This window comes from Lynx canadensis, chromosome X (genome assembly GCF_007474595.2).
Source record: "Lynx canadensis isolate LIC74 chromosome X, mLynCan4.pri.v2, whole genome shotgun sequence".
In the NCBI taxonomy this organism is placed as follows: Eukaryota; Metazoa; Chordata; class Mammalia; order Carnivora; family Felidae; genus Lynx; species Lynx canadensis.
This window is the reverse complement of record NC_044321.2, coordinates 25,335,129-25,346,133: the sequence shown is the minus strand read 5'-3', so window position 1 is coordinate 25,346,133 and position 11,005 is coordinate 25,335,129.

Genomic DNA, 11,005 nt, shown 5'->3' with positions numbered 1-11,005 from the left:
TCCGTAAATTTTGTATCTATATCTGTATATAGATATAGATATATATTCCTCACGATGGCCCTAAAAAGTAGCTGTTCTCCCCATTCATCAGAAAAGAAGACAAAGGCATAGAGGGTTAAGGGTTAAACAACTTACTCAAGGTCTCACAAGGTCTCACATTTCATAAACGATAATGTCACACAGAAACACGAGATATGAATCCAGACCCTGTGCTTTAAACTGATTCCTATCAGATGCCATTGTAATTTTACTTCCATATAAACAGTAATAAAAACAGTAGGAGCCACTACCACTTCTGGCATGCCTACTCAGTGCTAATCACTATATCCACTGACCTTTCAGTTGATCCTTGCGGCGAGTCTCGGAGGTATTGTTTATCGTGTATCATTTAGGAAACAAAGCTCAGAGACATGCACTGATTTTCCCCGGGCTGCACAGCTACTAAGTGGCATAGCTAAAGCTCAGTCTACATCTCCCTAACTCTAAACCCCAAGGTCTCAAGCACTGCTTTATTCTAACACGAAAGAACATTTTACCAGATGAAAATGTCTTTGGGGAATTAGGGCTGTTCGACTATCAGTAAATATCCCTGTTTCACTTAATAGCATAGAGGGAATTAGCAACTTTAGTCTTTAGCAAGATCAGCCGGCAGAACCCATCCTAGAAGGGGGGGAAAAAAACAGACACAGGGGAGGAGGTGAGCTGAGATTTGCATCAACATTCCTGACACTGGCTCCATACAGAAAGTCACTTTGAACTCTAGGTCTCCAATTCAAAAAAACCACTGCCCCAAAACTAGACTGTGAAGACAGCTTCTATCCTCAAAGTGTAGTTTCTGATATCTCAGTCAAACCCCTGAAAACCCAGCTGTGTCACCAAGGTGAACATACCTTGTGAGTCAGCCGGCCTGTGCCACGGGGAGCCTGGTGTGCAGAATCCAAGTCCTTTAAGTGAAGGTTCATCCACAGAGATGAAGGACTCAGATTCCTGGAATCTGCCCTTTATCATGAGGAAAAAATGGCTCCAGGCACACTTTACTCTCCTCCTCAAAGCAAATGACAACTAAAACATCAGGATATTTTAAAGATGCCCTACGCAGTATATACACTACAGAGTGTTCTAAGACTTGATTGATTCATGTTTCTGAGCTAAAACATTCATAAGAAAGGCAAAACAAGAGCTATGGGATGATCTGAAAAAATGTTTTCAAAACTGAGCACTCTAAAAAGTTACGATTAAGGTAAAATGGAAACGAAAGGGGGGAGGACATGTAGCTTGGCATAAAGTCAATAATTATCACAAAATGTGCTAGAGTTTCTCTGTGAGTGGAGACTTTAAATAAGAACCCAAAGATGTCAGAGCAGAAACAGAGCTCTGAGGCCACCTAGAGGTGGTTCCTCATAAGTCATGCTTCTTGGTTGAGCGTCTGTTCAGTCGATTTTTCGTGCAGTTTTTTGAGCAACATGTAATTAGTTGGATGAAGCTGCTTAAACCAAAGTTTTCATAGAAATTTAGATTCTCCGATGGGTAAAATTTTCCTCGCCACCAAGTTTGGGGTTTAGAGTGCTGGAAGAGTTTTCACAAAATCAAACAATGGCATGTGGCTACTTGTGTGTGGTTCTGTGGTCTTAAATGAGACCATCTCGGGAAAACCAAAAAGCTTCGTGGGTATATAGGTTTGTGTGATTTTGACCAAAACTGAACGATTCCCAAGTTCCTCGCAAGCATCAGAACTTTGCAAACCATCTTCTCCATTCTGCCAACAAATGGAAGGAATACTCTATAGATCAGCGTTAAGCTGAATTTTTCCAACAAGGGTACCCTATTGAGTAAGAAAAGTAGGCTTAAATGATTTCACAGACCATTTGATGCTACAAGATACAATTTTATGAGAATTACTGGCAAGTCTGGGATGGCTTTTGCTAGAAATCCAGCGATTTGACACCTATCTTCAAAAATTTCATACTTAATCCTTCCAAAGTAAAATCCTTCCAACGGCCTTGCAGTTGATACTATTATCAGTGGAAGCATAACCTAATGAAAAGAACACTGGGTTCTTGGGCCAGCTCTACAATTGTGTATTTGTGGAGTTGTTATTTGATGTGGGAGCTTTAAGGTGTGCCAATTTACGTGACCTGGAACTGCACGTCCCATAATTCACTTTGCCAGGTTAGAGTTGGCCACAAGAGAAATTCACCTGAGATTTAGAAGGTGAAAGGGAAGCAGCAGCCTCTCTGCTCTGAAGGGCCCCACGGGGCCCCACGTACTGTGGCCGCACATACACATTACCGTCTGCTGACTCGGCCTGTCGGCACCAGTAGCCACCAGACCGCGGCTCCTTGAGCTCCTACCACATCTTATTCTTCAGTGTCTCCAAGTCTTGGACTAGGCATACGTGTGGCTCAATGGCAAAAGGCACTGTCTCTTCTTTCAGGTGACCTGAATCATCAAACTTGGAGGCAGCGGGAGATAAACAGGAGTTCCAGTTTGGCCAGAGGGGTTCCAGCTGTTTATGAAGGTTCTCGTTTGTCCACAAGCTCCTCCACCTCACGTCCGGCTTTACTTGCTGGTTCTGCTCGCCCGCTGTGACTGCAGACTCACCCCCAGACATGAAAGCGATGGCTTTGCATAGACTTCCCCGCCAGCTCTGCCCAAGGTCTAATCCCTATAATAAATTCCCTCATTCCATGTCACTAAAAAGGCTCCTGCCTGTCTTATCAAACCCTACATGATACAGGTGATATTACAGGGCCTCAATTACTTCATCTGCCAAACAGACCAAGGATACTAGAAGACATCTTAGTTTCCTTTCTTTATTAGATACCGCAAATTTTACCTCTTGTTAAGAGTTCCTCTAATAGGAGTGACAAAGGTGGAAGTCCTTCAAAACATTATTAATTGACGATAACACAAACTAATGGAAAGATACATCATGTTCATGGAATTGAAGAATTAATATTGCTAAAATATCCATATTATCCTAAGTAATGTACAGATTCAATGTAATCCCTATCAAAATACCTACAGTATTTTTTCACAGAGCTACAATAAGGAATCCTAAAATTTGTATACAACCCTAAGAGACCCTCAGTAGCCAAAGCAATCTTGAGAAAGAAAAACAAAGCCATATTTCAAACTATATTACAGAGCTACAGTAATCAAACCAGTATGGAATTGGCACAAAAACAAACCAACGAAAGACTTGAGAGCTCAAATATAAACCCACGCATATATGATCAATCTACAACAAAGGAGGCAACAATATACAATGGGGGAAAGAACATCTCTTCAATCAATGGTGTTGGGAAAACTCGACAGCTAAGTACAAAAAAAAAAAAAAACCACCACTTTCTTACACCATACACAAACATAAACTCAAAATGGATTAAGGACCTAAATGTTAGACCTCAAACCATAAAAATTCCAGAAGAAAATACGGGAAATAATCTCTTGGACACTGGCCTCAGCAACATTTTTCTGGATGTGTCTCCTCAGGCAGGGGAAACAAAAGCAAAATAAACTATTGGAACTACACCAAAAATAAAAAGCTTTTGTACAGTGAAGGAAACCATCAACAAAATGAAAAGGCAACCTACTGAAGGGGAGACGATATTTGCAAATGAAAAATCTGACAAGGTGCTAATATCCAAAATATATAAAGAACTTACAAAATTCAGCACCAAAAAAATAATAATCCAACTTAAAAATGGGCAGAGGACCATAATAGACATTTTTTCCAAAGACATACAAATGGCCAACAGACACAAGCAAAGATGCTCATCATCACTAATCATCAGGGAAATGCAAATAAAAACCACAATGAGACATCACTTCACACCTGTGAGGATGACTTTTATCAGAGACAACAAATAACGAGTGCTGGTGAGGATGTGGGGAAAAAGGAAGTCTCAGCCCTGTTGGTGGGAATGTAAATTGGTGCAACCACTATGGAAAATACAATGGTGGTTCCTCAAAAAATTAAAGCCAGAAATACCATATGATCCAGTAATTCTACTAGTATTTATTCCAAGCAAATGAAAACACTAATTTGAAAAGATATATGAACTTTTATGTCGACTGCAGCATTATTTACAATAGCCAAGACACGGGAGCAACCTAAGTGTCTGCTGATAGATGAACGGATCAAGATGTATATTCATTGTTTGTATATATAATGGACTATTAGCCATAACAAAGAACAAGATCTTGCCATTTGCAGCAACATGAATGGACCTAGAGGGTATTATATTAAGTGAAATAAGTCAGAGAAAGACAAATACCACTTGATTTCACTTATACGTGAAATGTGAAAAAGAAAGCAAATGAATGGACAGAAATAGACTCATACACACAGAGAGCAAACTGGTAGTAGTTAGAGGTGATGTGGGTGGTGCGGAGAGGCAAAACAGGCAAAGGGGATTAAGAGGTGCAATCTTCCAGTTATAAAATAACTAAGCCACAGAGGTAAAAAAAAAAAAATACAGCATAAGGAATATAGTCAATAATACCGTAACGGCGACTAAGGAGTGCATTTGTCGTGATGAGCACAAGGTGATTTATGGAATAGCTGAATCACTATACTGTACCCTTGAAACTAATATAACACTATATTAACTATACTGAAATTTAAAATTAAATTTTAAAACTAATTTTGTAATAACACTATACGGTGACAGATGGTGACTACATTTATTGTGGTGAAAAGTAATGTACAGAACTGTCAAATCACTACGTTGTACACCTGAAACTAATATAACATTGTAGGTCACCTACACTTCAGTAACAACAAAAAAATAACTGGTAGAGAATCCTCTGTGTGCAAAAAAAAAAAAAAAAACCCACTATCAAATGGTTAATTCCTATCATTCTCTGAGAATGATTATTCATTAAACAGTTATTGCCCTTCTCATCATAGTAATAACATTTATTGACTACTTAAGATATGGCAGACACCGTGCTTTATCAACACAAGCTAATCTCACCTAATCCCAACAGTAATCCCACGAGGTGGTGAATGCTCCATTTCATACATGAGAAAAGTAAGGCTCAGAAGGGAGAAGTGAGTCAGTGAACAAGGGGCAGACTTTAGATTTGAATTCAAGAACCAAGATACGAGCCCATGCTCTCACGCTATGTACAGAAAGACACATACCTGAAACTGCAGCCCGTGTCCTGGACAAGCTTACCATGTAATGGGAAATAGAGTCAAATTATTGTAATTCAGTAACATCATGCTATTATATTGGAATACATAGTAGTACATAAAAATCAGACACTGAGGTCTAAAGGTTGGAGCTGAACTATGAAAGACAAGGTTGGATTCACTGAGGAGAAAAAAGAAGGAAGGAAATTCCAGGCACGTAAAACTGCATGAACAAAGGCTTGCAGATAAGCAGCAGCTTGTCACATTATTTCAGAATGGTCAGAGAGAAAGATGTGAAGGTGCAGGGAGACAATGGGAGAGGCAAGGCCAGGGAAGAAAGAAGACACCCCAATTCTTGTGTGCTAATCTAACAAGTTGAAACTCCGTCATTCCATGGGGATTCGAGCATTTTTCAAACAAGACTGATAGGGTCAGATGGGCATTTTGTGAACCTCAAAGTCTCTGGCAGCAGCCTGGAGGATGGTTTGGAGTTGGAAGAGACCGGATACAGAAAACAAAGCCAAGTGGGAGCAAGGAGTATGGAAATGGGGGTGTAGACTGTTCTAAAGTGAGAGGCACTGTCAGCCTGGAGACATTAAACTGTAGCAGTCTTGTCCCTTTTTTGCAGCTTGACCTAGGCCCACCTTGGCCTATAGCTGCTGGCTGAGCCTTCCTTGTCTTGGGCCCCATAACTGGAAGGTGGTAGGCATATTTTGATATTTCTCAAAAAAGATTGCTAGTATCAAAACTGGTATGACACATAATGACCTTGAATGTGGAGAAATGCTTGGTGCACTGGGAGGTTAGCTATGAGCATTTTCCTTTCAAGCTTCCCCAAAGAACATTAAAGATCTTAACTATGAAGAATCAGCCCTTAAAAAGGGAAGGCCAAGTAGTGTAGTGGAAAAGTTTTGGTGGAAAGAGTAGGTAAGGCTCTGATTCCAGAGTCCACCATTCACTAGAAACTAACAATGGTCAAGATATTTAACCTTGCTGAATCTCAACTTTGTAATCCATAGGGAGCTTAATAAATCATATCCTGTGGCATTATTGAAATGATTAAATCAGCTACCGCATACAAAATACTGAGCTTGTTACCTCACACATAGCAAGCCATTAATAAGTACTAGGCCTCTTCCATCTTTCCTTCCTTTTCCTCCCATTTCCATGGCCCCACCCATATGGAGCAAATGATGGTTACATGTCAATATCATACAAACATAGGCTAGAAGGGACCTAACCTTATTAAATGCCAAATGCGTCATGATGGCACTATTTCACATTTATTATTACAATTTTTAGAATGACTTGTGGCTGTTCTGATTTCCATGAGAAGTAAGAATGCAAATGCCTTATCACCTGAATAAAATGCCCCATGCTTAGTCTCATTAACAATGAAATTGAAGCATGAGAAGAATCAGGACTTGTGGTCTAAACTAAACATGATTTTGGACTAGAGGGTGAAAATTTCAGGATAATATACTGACATAGAGAATCTATATTTCAGTGATAGGAATCATACTTATAATCTTCTTTCCCCTTAAATATTCCTAGAACATTAAAATTATGAACTAGTTTTATGAAGTTATTTTAAAAATATTCAGCTCACCCTGCCCTTGATGTAACAAATCCAAAACCCTCTGGCCATGTTGTTGGTCTCCAAGCTCCTCAGGACTAAAACTGACAGTTGAACGCTGCTGAAGAGAGCAGTGGGGAGATTAATGTTACTTTGCATTTTTCCTAATCACAGCATTTCTATTAGACTCATAATAACTGACCCTTGTGTGTGTATCCTCCACTTGGGAATCACTAAAGAATTAGTAGCTCATAAAGTGGCACCTGCTCAATTGTCCCTTAACAACAAGTGTGATAAAAATTGCCCAAATTCATAAATGTGATTGGAAAGGCTGCCATAATGATGATAATGGATCTCCTTAGGTCTATGTATGGTATTTTATCTGTTTCCCTATGAGGTTTTTTTTTTTTTTTTTTTGCCTTCCCTCCATTTCCTTAACTGAAAATATTTCAAAGGTCTGATGTAAAAGCATAAAATGAAGCCATTTGGTACTAAGTCGATCTTCCCTCTTAACCCACTTTACAGTGACCAGTCATCTTAATTAGTGTAAATCTCTTTTGTCCACGAGTAATTTTAATGAGTGTTTTTGGCTGTGCTATTCTATGTGGCTTTAACCTTGCATATTTTTATCCTAAACTTTGCTTTCATCCGTAACTAAACTCTGGTTGATTTTCAAATGAGAACAGGAGAACCTTGGAGTCATTTTGCTAAGTTACTCAATGAGTTTGGGTTCCTGAGGGAAAGCATTGAGGCACAGGGAGTTATGTCCAATATACAATTAGTCACATACCAACTCCCAAATAACAATAGCACCATGAGCTTATTTTTAGATGGGTACTTATGCCTTAGTTCATAATTTTTCTTCTAATTACAGCAAGAAAAGACAGGTCAAAAGGTACGTGCACCCAAAGACATGGACAAGAATGTACACGGCAGCACTATTTGTAATACCGACCAAGTGGAAAGTGCCCAAATGTCCATCAATGGCAAAATGGGTAAATATATCACGGTATATTCACGCAATAGAATATTAGAGAGCAATGAGAATGAACAAATGATAACGACTCACAAGCGCAAGGATAAACATGGCTAACAAAATTATGAGTAAATGAAGCTTGACACAAAAGAATACATAACTGAACTTTTTTCATTTCTACAAAGTTCAAACTGAGAGAAACTAATCTGTGGTACAGAAGTCATGACAGTGTTTATACTAGGAAAGAAGACTGTGGCTCCATGGGCATGAGTGAATCTTCTAAGTAATATTCTGTATCTCGCTATGAATGCTGGTTACACAGATACATTCACTTTATGGACATTCACTGTGATATGCACTTACGATCTGTGTACTTCTTTAAACGTAATTTTCATTAAAAAAATTAAAACTGACAGTGCAGGAGCTGCTCATCCAATGGTTCAGTTGTTTCTTGTTCATGTTGCATGAGACAGCTTAAGACACGTCTGGCTACGAAAAATGACTGATGAATGTGGAAGCAGTTTGGGTTTACATTTAGGTACCAGAAAACTCATCAGCAAGAGTATAAAAGTGAGTTGAGTCATAAAACTGAAAATACCCCTGGCTCAATGAGCCAACAATTATACATGAATTGCCAAGTTTATACTGCCCAAATTTGGTACCTCCCATTGCTCTATGGCAGCAAATAAGCATGTTAGAAAGGAAAAAAACTGTTGTCGGTTGGGCAGGGACCTTTACAAACACTACTCCAAAGAGGGGTCTGCCATCTGGAGAGAAGGTTTACAGCCTCGTCGCTGTGTGAATGTCTATTAAAAGGACACATAAACATGAGACAATGAGGAAGAATCAACAGGAGAATCCTGAACTCGCCTAGCCAGAGTACGAAGCTCCCCAACAAGTCCAGGTGCCGCGGCCCTCCTCAGCCCATTAGGGAGAAGTCCTAACAAAGAGGAGTCCTGAGCATAATGTATACAGCAAGAAGTGGACTAATGTTTACTGCTCAAAGGATGTTTAGTTTCATATTAACTAGGATAATAATCAGCCTGCTCTTAGGTTATCTGTTAGGGAACTTTTCTCTACGTGGATTTAAAATAAAACACTTTAAATGGTGCTTCTTAATTTAAAAATTAAATTTGAACCCACTGAGACACTTGAAAGTTACAACTATACCTGTAGCTCCAATGATGAAAAAAAAATCAAGATCTTGAGTTTACCAGTGTCCTCTAATTATTTACACACATTTCCCCTATAGAATAAATGAGGCTCTGCATAAAATACCGTGCTTTGCAAGTGAGACACTTAAGCAGCATCTACACAGGGGTTACTTGCAGCGAGCTTGCCTGCCTATTATTCTTTCGGGTGCAGGAAGGACTTTGGTAATACATGATACTGCCTGAGCTTATCACAGCCCCCTCATGCTGCTGCCACGGACTCCTAAGTGGTCATCCCCTGATGGATATTTGTCAAGAAATTTCTTCTGTTGTTTCTATCATTTTCAGCACTTCACAGAGAACGTGTATGCTCTCATTCCAGGTGTGCTATCATACTTTCCATTTCTCTTAATCACGTGGTCAACAATGAAGGATATTGCGCAAAACATCGTGGCAAGTTATACACTGTCTTCTGTAAGTACATCGTTTATGTGTTTAAACAGAAACGGAAACTGAAAAACCCCACTGCCATCTTCCTAAATGAAACTACTAACACCATTGGTAATGGCTCCAAAATAAGATGCAAGCAATTTCTAACGCACCTACTCGGCAAAGCATCTGGAAGGTAGTTGAAGACACTTAGCTTGATAAAAAGTTCCAAGCTCTTCATTTTCTTACAGCTTTCAAATATTTAGGGTTTCTCAACTGTCATCACAGTTTTCTTCCCCCAAACACAACTTCTTAAAAGCTACTTATATGCACAGTGCTTGACATATGGGAGAATCTCATTAAATATTTGGTGAATGAATGAAGTGTTAAATGAATAAACGAAGGATACAAAGATGGACAGACGGATGGATGAATTACCTAAACAGTGATAATTAAGTTCTTTCTGCAGAATTAAATTCATTTTATACTAGCTTCATAGGCATGCTTTCTGTGATTTATAGTCACAGAAAAAGTCTGGAAGTTTATACCCTCTGACCAACATCACCCCATTTCCCCTCCCTCCAGGCCACTAGAAACCACCAGTCTATTCTCTGCTTTTGTAAATTTGACTACTTTAGCTTCCACATATAATTGAGATCATGCAGTATTTGTGTCAGAGTGACTTAGTATAGTGTCTGCCACATTCGTCCACGTTGCTGCAAATGGCGGTATTTCCTTCTTCTTAAAGGCTGAATAATATTCAATTGTGTACTTCAAATTTGCTTTATTTTTATCAATGCTACACTGTATGTTAACTAACTAGAATTTTTAAATTCTGGTAAAATTAAAATACAGTGTCACATTATGTGTGTACTTTCTCTTTATCCATTCAGCCACTGATACATATTTAGATTGTTTTGATGTCGTGACTATCACGAATAATGCTGCAATGAACATGAGAGCGCATGTCTGAGATACCAATTTCAACTCCTTTGGAAATATACATAGAAATGGGATTGCTGGATCATACATTAGTCTTTTTTAAATTTTTTGAAAAACCTCGTTTTCTACAGCGGCTACACCATTTTACATTCCCATCAGTAGCGTACACGGATTCTAATTTCTCCGTATCTTGGTCAACGCTTATCTCTTGTTTTTCTTAATAACACCCATCCTAACGGGTATGAGATGATATCTCAATGCAATCTTATTTGCACATCCCCTTATGATTAGTGACGTTGAACATTCGTTCACACATCTGTTGACCCTTTGTACTCTTTTTGGAAGAATAATTATTTCTAAGGTCTAAAACTTCTTGAAACTCCGTGACTTCAGTTATGTTATCTATTAACACCTCCACTTTTAAGAAAACGAATCTGCCCAGTATTCATTAGAACAACCTTGAATAAGTAGGCCAACCATACCATCACTCATCTTAAAAATATTAGTTTCTAGGGGCGCCTGGGTGGCGCAGTCGGTTGAGCGTCCGACTTCAGCCAGGTCACGATCTCGCGGTCCGTGAGTTCGAGCCCCGCGTCGGGCTCTGGGCTGATGGCTCAGAGCCTGGAGCCTGTTTCCGATGCTGTGTCTCCCTCTCTCTCTGCCCCTCCCCCGTTCATGCTCTGTCTCTCTCTGTCCCAAAAATAAATAAACGTTGAAAAAAAAAAATTTTTTAAAAAAAATATTAGTTTTTAGAAATAACACATGCCTGCTGTTAGGTGCCTTTCTGG